The sequence below is a fragment of the Leopardus geoffroyi genome, chromosome D4 (assembly GCF_018350155.1).
Source record: "Leopardus geoffroyi isolate Oge1 chromosome D4, O.geoffroyi_Oge1_pat1.0, whole genome shotgun sequence".
In the NCBI taxonomy this organism is placed as follows: Eukaryota; Metazoa; Chordata; class Mammalia; order Carnivora; family Felidae; genus Leopardus; species Leopardus geoffroyi.
In genome coordinates, this window is record NC_059342.1 from 13030800 (window position 1) to 13045822 (window position 15023).

Here is a 15023-nt window from a genome sequence, read left to right on the forward strand (position 1 = left end):
TTAATAACATAAAGTATTATTGTAGCACAACCCACCCTATCCAGACAGACTGTAAGTTCCTTGAAGGCAGCACCCATGCATAACTGACCCTTCTATCCCCCAGAGAACATAGCACAATGTCCCCTGGAAGCTCAATAACCATTGCTGATTGAGTATACATACTGAGAGAAGGTGAATACATGAGACTGGAGGGTGGGGCTTGATGTCAAGACTTCTACTTGAGACTTTGCCCTCTGTAAATCCTAAATAAATGTGCAACATGATTCCAACAGTATTCTAATAAGATCCTTACATGCGAGGAGGCAGAATAGCGCAATGATAGGAACCTGGGCTCCTATGCTGGAGAGGCTTGGGTTTAAGTACTCTGCCAGGTACTTGGCTGCATGACGGTGGGCTCATTTCTAAAGCTGTGTGAGTCCGAAATAACATCACTAGCTGCTGTATAGGATTATTGTGGGGATTAAATGAGAGAATGTATGTCAAGTGCCTGGCACATAATGAATGGGCGACCAACGTCATTCTCTTAGGCTCTTCTCCCATCAAATGTGTGTGGGTTGTATGAAATCTTGCCTAATTCTCTGGGAACAACTTCCCTTCATTTCCTCCCTCTGAGATCTTGGTCAATTGCCTAGTCCTCGAATTTATTTAGCTTGGTCTACCTCAGATCCCTAGGGTTTTGCTTTTACTGCCCCATGCACACTCTGGTATTCTGAGAAATTCCATTTGCAACTGGCGAGAGTTGGCAGTTGCTTTTGGCAAAGGACTCCAATGGAGGCAGGGGGGTAGCACTTTTGCGACAGGTTGCCTGCTGCCGAAATTTTAAACAGGGCCCTCCGTGTGGTGGGTCTAGTCAGGGAGGTGATCTTCATGGGGGAGAAAGAATGCAGGATGTCACGGTGACCAGCTCCAGGAGAGCCCCACCTCAGCCTGGGCCCTGGCTCTAAAGGCAGACGATTCTTCCACTGAACTCTGGGATCGTATCTGTGATGGTAGCAGGGATGTCTGTGAATTTATCAATGGCTGACTCCTTCCACAGGTTGGGGCTTGGTGTGGTACCTGAGGGCTTGTGTTTTCCTGAACTCCTAGCCTGGCGAGCCTTGTGTTTTTAGGTTTATGTATTGCCCCTGAGTTCCATGGAGCTACCTCTGTCTACACTGTCTATACCACACCCCCCCTCCTCGCCCCCCCCCCCCCCCGGCCTCCCCACATAGCAGCCGCCGTGATGCAGCATGTCCAACCTCTCCAAAGGTGCTTGTGTAACTTGTTTTTCAAAGTCTTGGCAGGAGCTCCAGTCCTGAAGTGAGAAAGGCTGTTTACATTCTAGAAGGGCAGTCCCGAGAAATGTCTTGCATCAGGGCTGTTCCCGGCCAATCCCTACTCCCCAGAAGCTTCTTTCTCTCTGGGGTGGCTTGGGACAGCCAGAGAGATGGTGTGGAACCCAAGGAAGGCGCTTGAGCATGAAAAAGGGAGGCTACGAGGAAGCATTCATTGAGCCCCAGGGCTCTGCCACAGCCCTGTGTAAACTGTGCTCCATTGAAAGGTGGGCAAGTATCTCCAAGGCTCTTGTTGCCTCATTGTCTGGGGCAGTGCCTCGCACAGAGCATAGTGCTAGGTGTTGGTGCTCAACAGACATTACTAAGTCAATAACTGTGCAAACGCGTGAGCAAGAAAATCCGAGAGGGCACACTGGTGGAAGTTCTCAGCTGACACCAGCTAATAGCTTTCTCTCAACAGGACTTGCGTTAAGAATCACAATCATTACTATCTATTATCTAGTCTATGCCATGCAAAGGCATAGATGGTTTCCTTAAATTCTACAGCAGGCAGTAGTTCTACAAAGCCGGTGGTCCTGGTTCTAGTTAATAGCTGAGGAGGGCGCAGGGCACAAGGTCAGGGGATCTTGCCTCAGGTTTCCCAGGATTCAAAGCCTCTGGCAAGCACCGGAGCCCGGGGTTTTCTTCTTGCCATCTCTCCACCCTGCCGCTCAGCCCTGCTGGTCTCTGCATCCTGTAACAGCACAGGAGAAGGGGACCTCAAGGGGCACAGAGGCCACACTTTCCTGCCCTGCTGTGGGCAGCTACGCATTCTCCTTGTCATTCCTTCCTCCAACAGCTGGGCTTGGATTCGGCAGGAAAGAACACTGGGAAGCAGTTTCATTCCAGGCGTCTGTGTTTCGTACTGAAAAACACCCACCTGTCTTCAGGCCTTCTGGTACCTCAGTCTCCAGACCTTCCCCAGAAAACATCCTATCCCTCTCCCTGACACCTTCCCTCTTCTGATGGGCCTCATGGCCAGGTATTCTCTTCACTGGAAAAAAATCTTGCCATGAATAGTATTCTACGGACAGTGCCTGACACCGTACATACCCTCCATAAATATTTACCGAACTGCACGCTAACCTCCAGACAAAAGAAGAAAAAACAAAACAAAACAGGGATCCAGAAGGAAATGGAAAAGCTTAGAGGGTGGGTGAGGGGGCCCAGCAAGCAGCCAGCTCTCCTCTTTCCCGGCCTCTCCCTGCCTGAGTAAAGAAGCGGGGGCAGATTCAGAGTTAATGCTGCTGTCGTTTGATTACAGTAACATCAAAACCGACAGCAAAGCTCCAGTCAACGCCAGAGCACAAGCGAACACGCAGGGGCTGGTTTCCTTGGAAATGTTTCAGCGGTAATTACTCTCCCCAAAGAAAGACCCAAACGACTTCCTTGACCCGCTGGGGAGAAGAAGTAACAATGGGCCAGAAAGTCGTTTCTGCGGCCTCTGGCTCCGGGCGGGTGTGAATGTGCGCGCGGGGGAGCCTGCGGTGCGCATGTGCGCGCGGCTGCACCTCCGGGGACCGTCCGCGGGGCGCCTTTGACAGCCGCTCTATTCAAACGCCGGGGCCGTGGGTTGGCGGCGCGGTGCCTGCCGCCGCCGCGGCTGAGATCATGCTGTTGATTTTGTTTTACAGAGAGCAGCCCAGCCTGTTGTGCAGAGTACAGAATGTTCTCTTCTGTGAACTGAGCTTGAACTTCTCCAACCCACTTTGTCTGAGGAATCACACAGACACAGAGGGGAAAAGGCAGGGAAGATAACCCCCAAATTGTTGAAATCCTTGTGTTCTCTCTGGTTTTGGCTCGCATCGTTGGCTTTGCACTGTGCAAAATGACAAATCCCAAGCATTGCAGCTCTTGGATGAACAAAATGCCTGTGATGTCCTTTGTCTTAAGTCAGGACTCTGGGCTTCAACTGTGGAAATTAACAAGTCGGTCATTATCTCTCCTTGATGTTTTTCTTTCTTTTTTCCTTCTTTTTCCCTTCCTCCATCCCTCCCTTTTTTCCTTCCTTCTCTCTCTTCCCTTCCCCTCTGCACCCTCCCTCCTTCTCACCATCTCCCCCCTACCCTTTCTTTCTTCCCTTTAAGGCATTAAAGGGACAAGGACAACAAAAGCCATTTTCCTGTAAGGGAAAGGAAGACTCTAACCCCCCCCCCCCCCATGATGCCTGTGACTTCTCTTTCAGTTGTTCAGTTATCATGTTATCACAAATAGTGCTCCCTAATGTGTTGTATGGCCTGAGAGAATTGATAGCGAAGGCTTTGGGTTGACGGCCTTCATTAAATCACCAGCTTAAGAAGCTGCCAGTGGTTGGTAAGTAAGGTGGTTTGAAATTTCTCTTTGAAAACGATCTTTGCCTGGTCTTTAGGGCTGAGTCTCCAGTTGTGGGGCACACCGACAAATGGTTTAGGGGGTCCACTTGGAGGATCTGAGCATGAGACCTCTGTAGGACAGGCAGCAGTACTTCCCAAAATATTGTTATTTTTAATAGCAGGGGATTCCTCTCTCTATACTAAAATTTACCCCAAACTCATTGGTGAGGCAAAAGAGCACAACTTTATGTGAGTCATGGATTTGAAGTGTGAGTCTCCTACTTGTGAGCGCACATATGATATTGGGTAAGTCGTATCTTCTACAACTCAGATGGTGAAAGGGGCACAAAGCTTGTCTTGTGGGCACGTGCAGTCTTTTGTAAGTGTTGAGTGCCATGCCGCTACCCCACAGAAAGAGATTCTTCTCTTGAATTTGCAGCTGTGCCGCCTACCTCAGAGCCAGGGGGCTGCTGTCTTTTGGATCACTGATGGAAACTGGGAGATTCCCACAAGAGTGTCTATTTCTGAGAGGATTCCAGTTCCCTGGATATTCCATGTGACTTTCTGACTATTACGCCATCAGAATATTAGTTAATTAATTCTTAATCAGTTCTTATATCCCCTAAAATGCTATTGAATATTTGCGATGTCTAAGTTAGTGGACAGGATCTAGGGGTTGGGAGATAAGTAAGATATGTTCATTGTCTTCAAAGAGTTTCTCGTCCAGTGGGAAAGGCAGAAATACACGCATACACATACACACATACATAGACACACATATAATACTTATGTGTTACTATAATACAAATGAGGTTGATACATATTCAATGCAGGGATAAGTTATAAAATGTGAAGGTAGAGTATTACAGGAATAAGGTGAAGATTCTAATGAGTGGAAGTTGAGCCAAGTGAAGTCTAGACAGGAAGATAGGAATCATGAAAATAGATGGTCTTTGTGGTTAATAGGATTAGATAGTGTATTTGAGTATCAATGAGTAGTTTTTTTTGACTGAGCAGTTGATGCTAGAGGATGTAGGAAAAAGCAAAAAAAGTGCATTGAGCCTAGATTGAAGATGTCTACTTCCCCCTCTTATGCCCATTGCTAACCTTTCTTCCCGAGTTTGTATGAAGTCTCAGAATCCTGCTCAACACAATTCTCTAAGGAGCCACCACTGATCAGGTGGTATTGACCCTTGACATAAAACCATTTGCCAGAGTCAGGGAAGATGGTGGAGTAGGAGGATCCTGAGCTTATGACCTCTTGTAGATACACTGAGCCAATAACTACACGTATTAGAACTCACTCTAGGGGCGCCTGGGTGGCTCAGTCGGTAAAGCGTCCGACTTCAGCTCAGGTCACGATCTCACACTCCGTGAGTTTGAGCCCCGTGTCAGTCAGGCTCTGGGCTGATGGCTCAGAGCCTGGAGCCTGCTTCCGATTCTGTGTCTCCCTCTCTCTCTGCCCCTCCCCCGTTCATGCTCTGTCTCTCTCTGTCCCAAAAATAAATAAACGTTAAAAAAAAAAAAAAAAAAAGAACTCATTCTAAAAACCACCTGAAGACGAGAAGAACACATCTTCTACAGCTAAAGTCATATAAAGAGAAGGTCACATTGAAAAGGTCAGTAGGGAAAAGATGCAGTTGGAAACCAAACACCCAGCATGACTACCTATCAGTGGGAGCGAGATCACAAACATGGAGGAGTGAGTGAGGGGACCAAGCCCCACACTGGGCACCCGCAGCTCTGGGGTCCTGGAGCCCAGATGAGAACCCATAACATCTGGCTTTGAAAATCAGTAGGGCTAAACTCTGGGAAGACAGAGGGCTATGGGAAACTGAGTCCCTATCCATAAAGAGCCAGCAGGCTTTATCACTCAGCCTGGGATGCAGCACGGAAGCAACAGTTTGAAAAGTGCCTGGGTTATACATGAAACAGGTTTGTTGACTAATTTAAGGATGTGTGCCAGAGGGGCAGGGATCTGTAGAGCTTTCTACAGGAACACAAGTGTTGGTGAGAGCCATTTTCTTGCCCTCCTTCAGTATAGATAGCTGAAAATTTGCACGAGCCAGTCCTGACACTCTCCATCTACCTCACTAGCATTGTTTCCCCAGCCCTGGTGTTCCCCGGCAGATCCACCCTGGCAGGCTCCCCTCCAAAGAAGCTCCCACCTTGCCATATCTGGTGGGCAGCCTCAGTGGGGTCTGATGGCCTCTCCAAAGCAGAATACACATTCCTTTCAAGTACATCCTGGAACATTCTCCCGGATAGATCACATGTCAGGCCACAGAACAAGTCTCAATACAATTAAGAAGACTGAAATCATGTCAAGCATCTTTCCTGACTGCAGCAGTATGAAACTAGAAATCAGTTACAAGAAAAAAACTGGAAATGCACAAACACGTGGGTGTTCAACAACACAGTTACTAAACAACCAGTGTGTCAACAGCGAAATCAAAGAGGAAACAAGTAATACCAGGAGACAAATCACAATGCAAACACTGCAGTTCAAAATCTTTGGGACGCAGCAAAAGCAGTTCTAAGAGGGAAGTTTATAGTGATAGAAGCCTACCTCAAGAAACAAGAAAAGTCTCAAATAAATAATCTAATAATATACCTAAAGAAACAACAAAACAACAAAAGAATAAACAAAGCCCAAAGTTAGTAGAAGGAAGGAAAAGTAGAGGTGAGAGGGGAAATAAACCAAATAGAGGGTAAAAACCAGCTGGTTCCTGGAAAAGATAAATAAAATTGATAAACCTTCAGACATATTCATCAAGAAAAATAAGAGAGGGCTCAAATAAAGAAAATCACGAATGAAAGAGAAGTTACAACTGACCCAAAGAAATACAAATATAATATATTGTATAATATATATAATATATAATATAACATAATATAATACAAGGATTATAAGAGACTACTACAGAAAATAATATGCCCCAAAATTGGACAATTTGAAAAAATAGACATTTCTAAAAGCATATAATCTTCCAAGACTGAATTTTGAAGAAACAAAATCTGAACAGACAAAATTGAATCAGTAAATAAAAAACCCCCAACAAACAGATATCCAGGACCAAATGGTTTCACGGGTAAATTCTGTTTTTAATGTTTAATTATTTATTTTGAGAGAGAGGGTGGGGAGTAGAGGGGAAGGGAGAAAGAGGGAGAGAGAAAATCCCAAGTAGGCTCTGCACCATTGGTGCAGAACCCTATGTGGGTCTTGAACTCATAAACTGTGAGATCATGACCTGAGCCGAAGTCAAGAGTTGGACACTTAACCAAGTGAGCCACCCAGGCACCCCTCTACCAAACATTTAAAGGAAAGTTAGCATCTATCTTTCTCAAACTATTCCAAAAATAGAAGTAGAAGAATGCTTTTGAAGTCATTCCATGGGGCCAGCATTACCCTGATACTGATATCCAAGGCACTCCAAAATTAAAAAAAAAAAAAAGAAAAGAAAATCACAGACCAACATCCCTGATGAATATATATACAAAAATCCTCAACAAAATATTAGCAAGCCAAATTAGAATGTACATTAAAAAGATTATTCACCATGATCAAATGGGATTATTCCAGGAATAACAGGGATGGTTCGTACCACAAACCAATCAATGTGATACACCACATTAACAAAATGAAGGATAAAAATCATATGATAATCTCAACAGGTGCAGAAAAAGCATTTGAAAAAATTCAACATCCATGAGTTTTTTTTTTTATTTTTTTAAATTTTTTTTTTTTTCTCAACGTTTTTATTTATTTTTGGGACAGAGAGACACAGAGCATGAACGGGGGAGGGGCAGAGAGAGAGGGAGACACAGAATCAGAAACAGGCTCCAGGCTCTGAGCCATCAGCCCAGAGCCCGATGCGGGGCTCGAACCCACGGACCGCGAGATGGTGACCTGGCTGAAGTCGGACGCTTAACCGACTGCGCCACCCAGGCGCCCCCATGAGTTTTTATTCATGATAAAAACTCTCAACAAAGTGGCACAGAAGGAACACGCCTCAACATAATAAAGGCCGTATATGTCAAACCCACATCTGGCATCACACTCAATGGTGAAAAGCTGAACTCTTTTCTTTTAAGATCGGGAAGAAGACCTAGATGTCCACTCTCGCTACTTTTAGTTAACAGAGTACGGAGGTCCTAGCCACAGCAATGAAACAAAGAGAAATAAAAGTTACCCAGATGGGTAAGAAAGAAGTAAACTGACACTATTTGCAGACGACAAATGGTTCTAGATATACTTGGAAAACCCTAAAGACTCCACCAAAAAGTATTAGAACTAATAAATGAATTCATTAAATTATAGGATATAAAATTAATATACAGAAACCTGTTGTGTTTCTATGCACTAGCAATGAAATAGCAGAAAGGGAAACGAGAAAACAAGCATCAAAAAGAATAAAATACTCGACATAAATTTAACCAAAGAGGTGAAAGATCTCTACTCTGAAAACTATAAGGCAGTGATGAAAGACATTAAATATGACACAAATACATGGAAAGATACACCATGCTTATGGATTGAAAGAATTAATATTGTTAAAATGTCCATACTACCCAAAGGAACCTACAGATTCAGTGCAATCCTGGTTGGGTTTGCACCAGAACAAACAAACAAACAAAAAAACATCTAAAATCTCTATGGAACCACAAAAGAGCTTGGATAGCTGATGCAATCTTGAGAAAGAAAACCAAAGCTGGAGGCTGCACGCTTCCAGATTTCAAGCCACACTACAAAGCTATGGTAATCAAAACGGCATGGTACGGGTGCAAAAAGACACACAGATCAATGGGACAGAGCTGAGAGCCCAGAAACAAACCCGTGTTTATCTGGTCAATTAATCTCTGACAAAGGAGGCAAGAACACACAATGGGGAAAAGACAGTCTCTTCAACAAATGATGTTGGGACAACTGGACAGTTATATGGAAAAGCATGACATTGGATCACTTTCTTACACCAGACACAAAAATAACCTCAAATAATAATAATAATAATGATAATCCTCAAAATGGATTATATAATCCTCAAAATGGATTAAAGACCTAATGGTGAGACCTGAAACCATAAACCTCCTAAAAGAAAACACAGAGAGTAAGCTCATGGACATTGGCCTTAGCAATATTTTTCTGACTATGTCTCTTCAGAAAGGGAAACAAAAGCCAAAATTAATAACTGGGAGTACATGAAAATAAAAGGCTTTTGAGGAGCGCCTGGGTGGCTCAGTCAGTTAAGCGTCTTGCTCTTGATTTTGGCTCAGGTCATGATCTCGAGGCTTGTGAGTTTGAGCCCTGCATTGGGCTCAGTGCTGACAGTACAGAGCCTGCTTGGGATTCTCTCTCTCTCTCCCTCTCTGCTGTTCCCATGTGCACTCTTTCTCCAAATAAATAAACTTAAAAAAAAAGAAGAAGAATGTTAAAAAAAAAAAAAAAAGTCTTTTGAACAGTGAAGGAAACCATCAACAAAATGAAAAGACAGCCAGTGAATGGGAGAAGATATTTGCAAATGATATATCCAATAAGGGGTTCATATCCAAAATATATATTTAAAAAACCTCATGCAACTCAACACCAAAAAACCCCCAAATAATCTGATTGAAAATGGGCAGAGGACCTGAATAGACATCTTTCCAAACAAGACATGCAGATAGCCAGGAGATACATGAAAAGATGCCCAGCACCAGCAATCATGCGGGAAATGTAAATCAAAATCACAGTGAAGTATCACCTCACCCCAGCAGAATGGCTAAAAATAAAAAGACAAACAAAATAACAAATGTTGGTAAGGATGCGGAGAAAAGAGAACACTTGTGCACCGTTGGTGGGAATGTAAATTGGTGCAGCCACTGTGGAAAACAGTATGGAGGTTCCCCCAAAAAACTAAAAATAGAACTGCCATATGCTCCAGTAATTCTTCTTCTGGGTATTTACCCAAAGAAAATGCAAACACTAACTCGAAAGGATATCTGCGCTCCTATGCTCACCGCAGCATTGTTTACAATAGCCATGATATGGCAGCAACCTACGTGTCCATCTGTAGATGGATGGATAAAGAAAAAAAAAAGCGAGATTTTCCTGTTCATGACAACATGGATGGAGCGTGAGGGTATTATGCTAACTGAAATCAGTCAGAGAACGACAAATACCCTATGGTCTCACTTATGTGTGGCCTCTAAAAAACAAAAGAAACAAACAGCAACAAAATAGAAACACACTCAAAAATACAGAGAACAAACTGGTGGTTGCAAGAGGGGAGGTGGGCAAAGGAGTAGGCAGAATGGGTAAAGAGGATTAGGGGGGATAGACTTCCAGGTATTGACAATTAAGTCACAGAGATGAAAAGTACAGCATAGAGAACAGTCAATAATATTGTAATCACTGTGTATGGTAACGTGGTAATTACATGTATTGTGGTGAGTATATCGTATGTAATGTATGTAACTGTTGAATCACTGTGTTGTACACCTGAAACTAATATAATATTACATGTCAACTATGCTTCAACTAAAAAAAAAAAGATTAAAAAAAGACAAAAAGCCACTTGTCATTCTGTGCTTGGGCTTTAAGTCTCACGCTTACAATTTTTTAATGTTTATTTATTTATTTTTGAGAGAGGGGCGGGGAGGGAGGAGAGCAGGACGAGGAAGTGGCAGAGAGAGAGGGAGGCAAAGAATCCAAAGCGGGCTGCACACTGTCGGTGCAGAGCCCGATGTGGGGCTCAAACTCACGAACTGTGAGATCATGACCTGAGCCGAAATCAGACGCTTCACCAAATGAGCCACCCAGGCGCCCCTCGTGCTTACAAATGTCATTTGCATGTTCTTGGAGGGAGTTATTGCATGTTTTTAAGAATGGAATGATGTGAGTCAATGCTATGATTCAACCAGTGCTTCTGTAAGGTCGCTGCTGGCCATGAGAGGGGTTGCTGGGAAAGGTGGGAGACTGGGGACAGAGAGAGAAGATGACTACACAAATCACCCTGAACAGTGTGAGTAGGAGGGACAAATGTGTTGGACAGATGGGGCACTGGGGAGGTAGGTTACGTGATCGTAGAGGAGGGTAAGGACACTTGACTTAACTGAGTTTTCTCATCTGGGTTTTACCGAGAGGCAAGAAGGGCTGCTCTGGTCTGAATGTGTCCTTCCCAAATTCATATACTGAGAAATCCTAACCCTCAAAAATGATGGCATTAGGGGGTGGAGCCTTTAGGGGGTGGAGCCTTCACAATGGAATTATTTCCTTATAAGGAATAATATAAGACACTCCACAGAGCCCCCCAACCCCTTCCACCTGTAAGGATATAGCAAGAAGTCTCAGACCTGGAAGAGGTCCCTCATCCAACCATGCTGGCACCATGATCTTGGACTTCCAGCTCCCAGAGCTGTGAGAAATATATTTCTATGGTTTATTAGCTACCCAGTCTGTGCTATTTAAAAAAAAAATTTAATACTTATTTTTTTTGAGAGACAGAGAGAGAGTGAGCGGGGGAGGGGCAGAGAGAGAGGGAGACACGGAATCTGAAGCAGGCTCTGCACAATCAGTGCAAAGTCCGACGTGGGGCTCAAACCCACAAACCGTGAGATCATGACCTGAGCCGAAATCGGATGCTTAACCGACTGTGCCACCCGGGCGCCCCCAGTCTGTGATATTTTATTATAGCGGCCTGCACAGATGAAGACAGGCCAAGAGAAGGAACACAGGAAGAGATTTTAACTTTTCTCTTTATAAAGGGAAGATTGTGCACCGAGTTTCAAACAGACTGAATTTTAAGGGAAAGAGAATGGAGAGAATTCCAACCATCATTTGGAAATACAGATATGGAGGTAAGAGCTAAAAAAGTAATTCAGAATCAGCCACACGGAGGAACCAATAAACGCCCTGAGAGTGGATGTTATCACCTAGAAAGAGCTACGCAGGGCATTCATAGGCCTGTGAGAAAAAGGGGCCGAGTTAGACCTTGAGAGGTGCTTATATTAGTGAACACCAGAGGAAGAGCATTCTAGAAATAATTCAAATTCCTAACAATATGGGGCACCATCTAGTCCTCCACTCCTGTATCTGATTTTTCTTTAATAGAGAACAATGACTGGGGCGCCTGGCTGGCTCAGTGAAGCACATGACTCTTCACCTTGGGCTCATGAGTTCGAGCCTCACATTGGGGATAGAGTTTACGCAAAAAAAAAAAAAAAAAAAAGAATAATGACTCATCTGTTTTTTAAAATTCTTTAAGTGTTTATTCTTGAGAGAGAGACAGAGCGTGAGCGGGGAGGGGCAGAGAGAGAGAAGGAGACACAGAATCTGAAGCAGGTTTCAGACTCTGAGCTGTCAGCACAGAGTCCAATGTGGGGCTCCAACTCACGAGCCATAATCATGACCTGAGCCGAAGTCAGACGCTTAATTGACTGAGCCACCCAGGGCCGGGACTCATCTTCTTTAACACAGAATCTGTTTGGTGCCTGTCTGAGAATTAAAGAAAATAGGTAGCTTTTTCCTGCATAAGGATACTTCTTTGCAAAGGCAGTATTTCGCAAACTCTTTGCTGGTTGACCGTGATCCACAGTGAGAAATTCAAGTTATATATGCATAGATATATATGCATAAAGACAAAAGGCTTTATGAAACAATAGCTACCTGTAGCTTCTACAATTAATGCTATTTTCTATTTTATTCTATTCCTGTAAGGAAAACAAAACAAAACAAAACAAAACCATGACTGCTGGGTCCCAGTGAGTTGACATCACAAAAGACAGTGGGATTCAGGGCTGTGGTTTCTGGAAGTCTACTCTCCCTCTAGTGGTTGACATCTTTCAGGAGAGATCAGAGCTTGAGGCTCAAGCTGGAGACCCACGGAGAAGAGCATCACTCCATCTCCAAAGGCCCCCCACCCCCTTTCCTGGAGGAATTTTTAGCTTTGGGAGGAAGTCTAGGCAGGTTTGACCCGCAGTTGCTCTGATTGTTTCCAGATGCAAATAATAATGATAGGCATTGAATCAGGCACTTTCTGTACATTATTAACAATTCTCATAATAAGCCTCTGAGGGAAATGTAATTATTACCTCCATGTTACAGAGGGGAAACATAAGGCTAAGAGAGAATTTGCCCATGATCGTACTGCCCGCGAACAGTGACACTCAGATCCACGCTCAGTCGGCTTGCAGGACAGTGACGGTGAGCTGCAGCTTCTTGGCTTTACTGTGCCTCATCCCCATTAGTCCCCTAGCAAGTGTCCCTCAGCAAGACTTGGTCTTGACTCACAGCAGTCTTTATTCCTTCTCTTACGGAGACTCTGTGCATTTACAAGTTTCTTGAATATAATCGAGGATCTGAAATGTGTTCTGGAAGCGCAGGCGGAAAGAGAAGGAGCGGGAGAGAAAGAGAAAGGGTGGGGTAGGTCGAGGAAGGCCCTTTTGAGGCTGGGCTGGAAAAGGCGATCTGGAGGGGGAGAGGCCGGGTTCTCATCACCTTGACCTCCCTGCCTCTGTCTTTGCCCTGATGATCAGCCACCTGCACGTCTCCACCAGGCTTATCTCTCCAAAACAGCTCTGTCCTCATCACTTTCCTACCTCGTGCTTCTTGCTGACATGGCCTACGCACCTGTCCCGAACTGAAAGCCTCCTTCTCTCCCTTCAACGCCAACTCAGTGTCTCCTCCTCAGACGGCCATTCCAGACTTGTAACTGGCCCTGCCCGACCATCCCCAATCCTCGCCCACTCGCTCACGACGTCTGCACATGAAGCCTGGCAGGCTTTCCCTGTCCCTGAATGCACGCGGCTTGTCTGATCTCAGTGCCTGCGCTCATGTTGGGCCCTTGCCTGGAATGCCCTGCTTCCTCTCTCCCTGTCTATACCCACCCATCCTTTAAGACTCCGTTCGGGCCTTGCCTCTTCTTTAATGCCTTCCCCTGATTCTTCTGTTACCTTTGCATCTCTGCTCTTGTAGCATCCACGGAGGGATATTACCAAATACTGTAGAATATTTATGTATTTTTTAAAATTTGTTTAATGTTTATTTTTGAGAGACAGAGCATGAGTGGGGGTGGGGCAGACACACACACACACACACACACACACACACACACACAGAATTGGGAGCAGGCTCCAGGCTCTGAGCTGTCTGTCAGCCCAGAACTGGACGTGAGATCATGACCCGAGCCGAAATCGGGCACTTAACCGACGGAGCCACCCAGGCGCCCCCAAATACTATAGAATATTTAAATGGTTCATGTTTATGCCTTCAGCCAGATACACTTATTCATTAATTTTAAAGTTATTGATCGAATTGCCTATTATGCAGACACGGGAAATTCTAGGACAAGGAAGGTAAGAGGAGCTCTCAAAACGTGAGGATTCGCAGACAGGGGCCAGCACGGTGCAGCACAGAGCTGCTGCTTTTTTTTCTTACTTCTGGGAAAGTACCCCAATTTTCTTCTGGGCAGCCCCTGAAATCTAAGCCTGTGTTGCAGGAGCAGGGCCAGACTCCACACCTTAAAAAGAGGAGCGGGCATGTGACAGAGGGCTGGCCACTGAGAACTGCACTCCCCTGGTTGCAGAGATGGGGTGCGATGGGCTAGGCCGGTGGGAAATTAGTCCCAGGTGCCCGCTAGAACTAGCAGGGGTGTTCAGCTGGCGGAACATGAGCCCGGAGCCACTGGCAATTATTACTGCCACCACTTTGAGGGGGTCTGTCTGAAGGGGAAGCCAACATGGGGGACATCAGAGTTGGGGGATTCTGGAGAACACCGTTTAAGCACCCTTATCCAGCCTCTACCGTATCAGAAAGCCATTGCATTCTTTCCTGCTCAGGCCGGTTTCTGTTAAGATTCCGTAACGTGCAACTAAACGAGCCCTCACCATTGTGGTGCATCCGTTGCGATCCATGCTCCGTGGTTACCTGTAAGCGGATAACAGCTCAAGGCACACCCCCTGGCATCCGGCCTGGAACTGCTCACCGGCCCTAAGTAGCCTAGCTAGGTTCCCAATCCAGCTCAGGTTGGTCCAATTAAAGCGAGTCAATTGATTTCTCATGGCTCTGGTCACGGAGGAGCACTGCCTTTTCCCCTGAATGAAATCCTTCCCGTGGCACCCTGCCCGGCACTGCTATGCTTTAACTGCTCAGTGTGTTCCTGAAGCTTTCTGTGCTGCCTCACGTCGGCCCACAGGTGCATACAGTTGGTTCTGTGTCTCTGCAAATGGTCTACACGATCCTCTATCATTTGATAAGACAGGCATATCTCAAAATGAGAGGGGGTCCTCATGTTGAGTAAGCATTAGAGGAATGAGCTTATAAGTCTACAGTGGGCTTATCAAACTGTAAGTGGTGGTGATGTAGTGAGAACAGGGCAAGAAAGAGAGTAGTCACCACAGTAATGCCTGTGGGTGAGTGGTG

General features: G+C 45.2%; 1 long non-coding RNA gene across 1 annotated transcript; it reads left to right on the top strand.

Moving 5' to 3' along the window:
* The first annotated feature begins 1263 nt into the window (after positions 1-1263).
* Positions 1264-3181, top strand: LOC123593692. Its single transcript, XR_006710466.1, has 2 exons — positions 1264-2664; positions 2948-3181. It is a non-coding gene; the product is annotated as an uncharacterized LOC123593692 (long non-coding RNA).
* The last annotated feature ends 11842 nt before the right edge of the window (positions 3182-15023 follow it).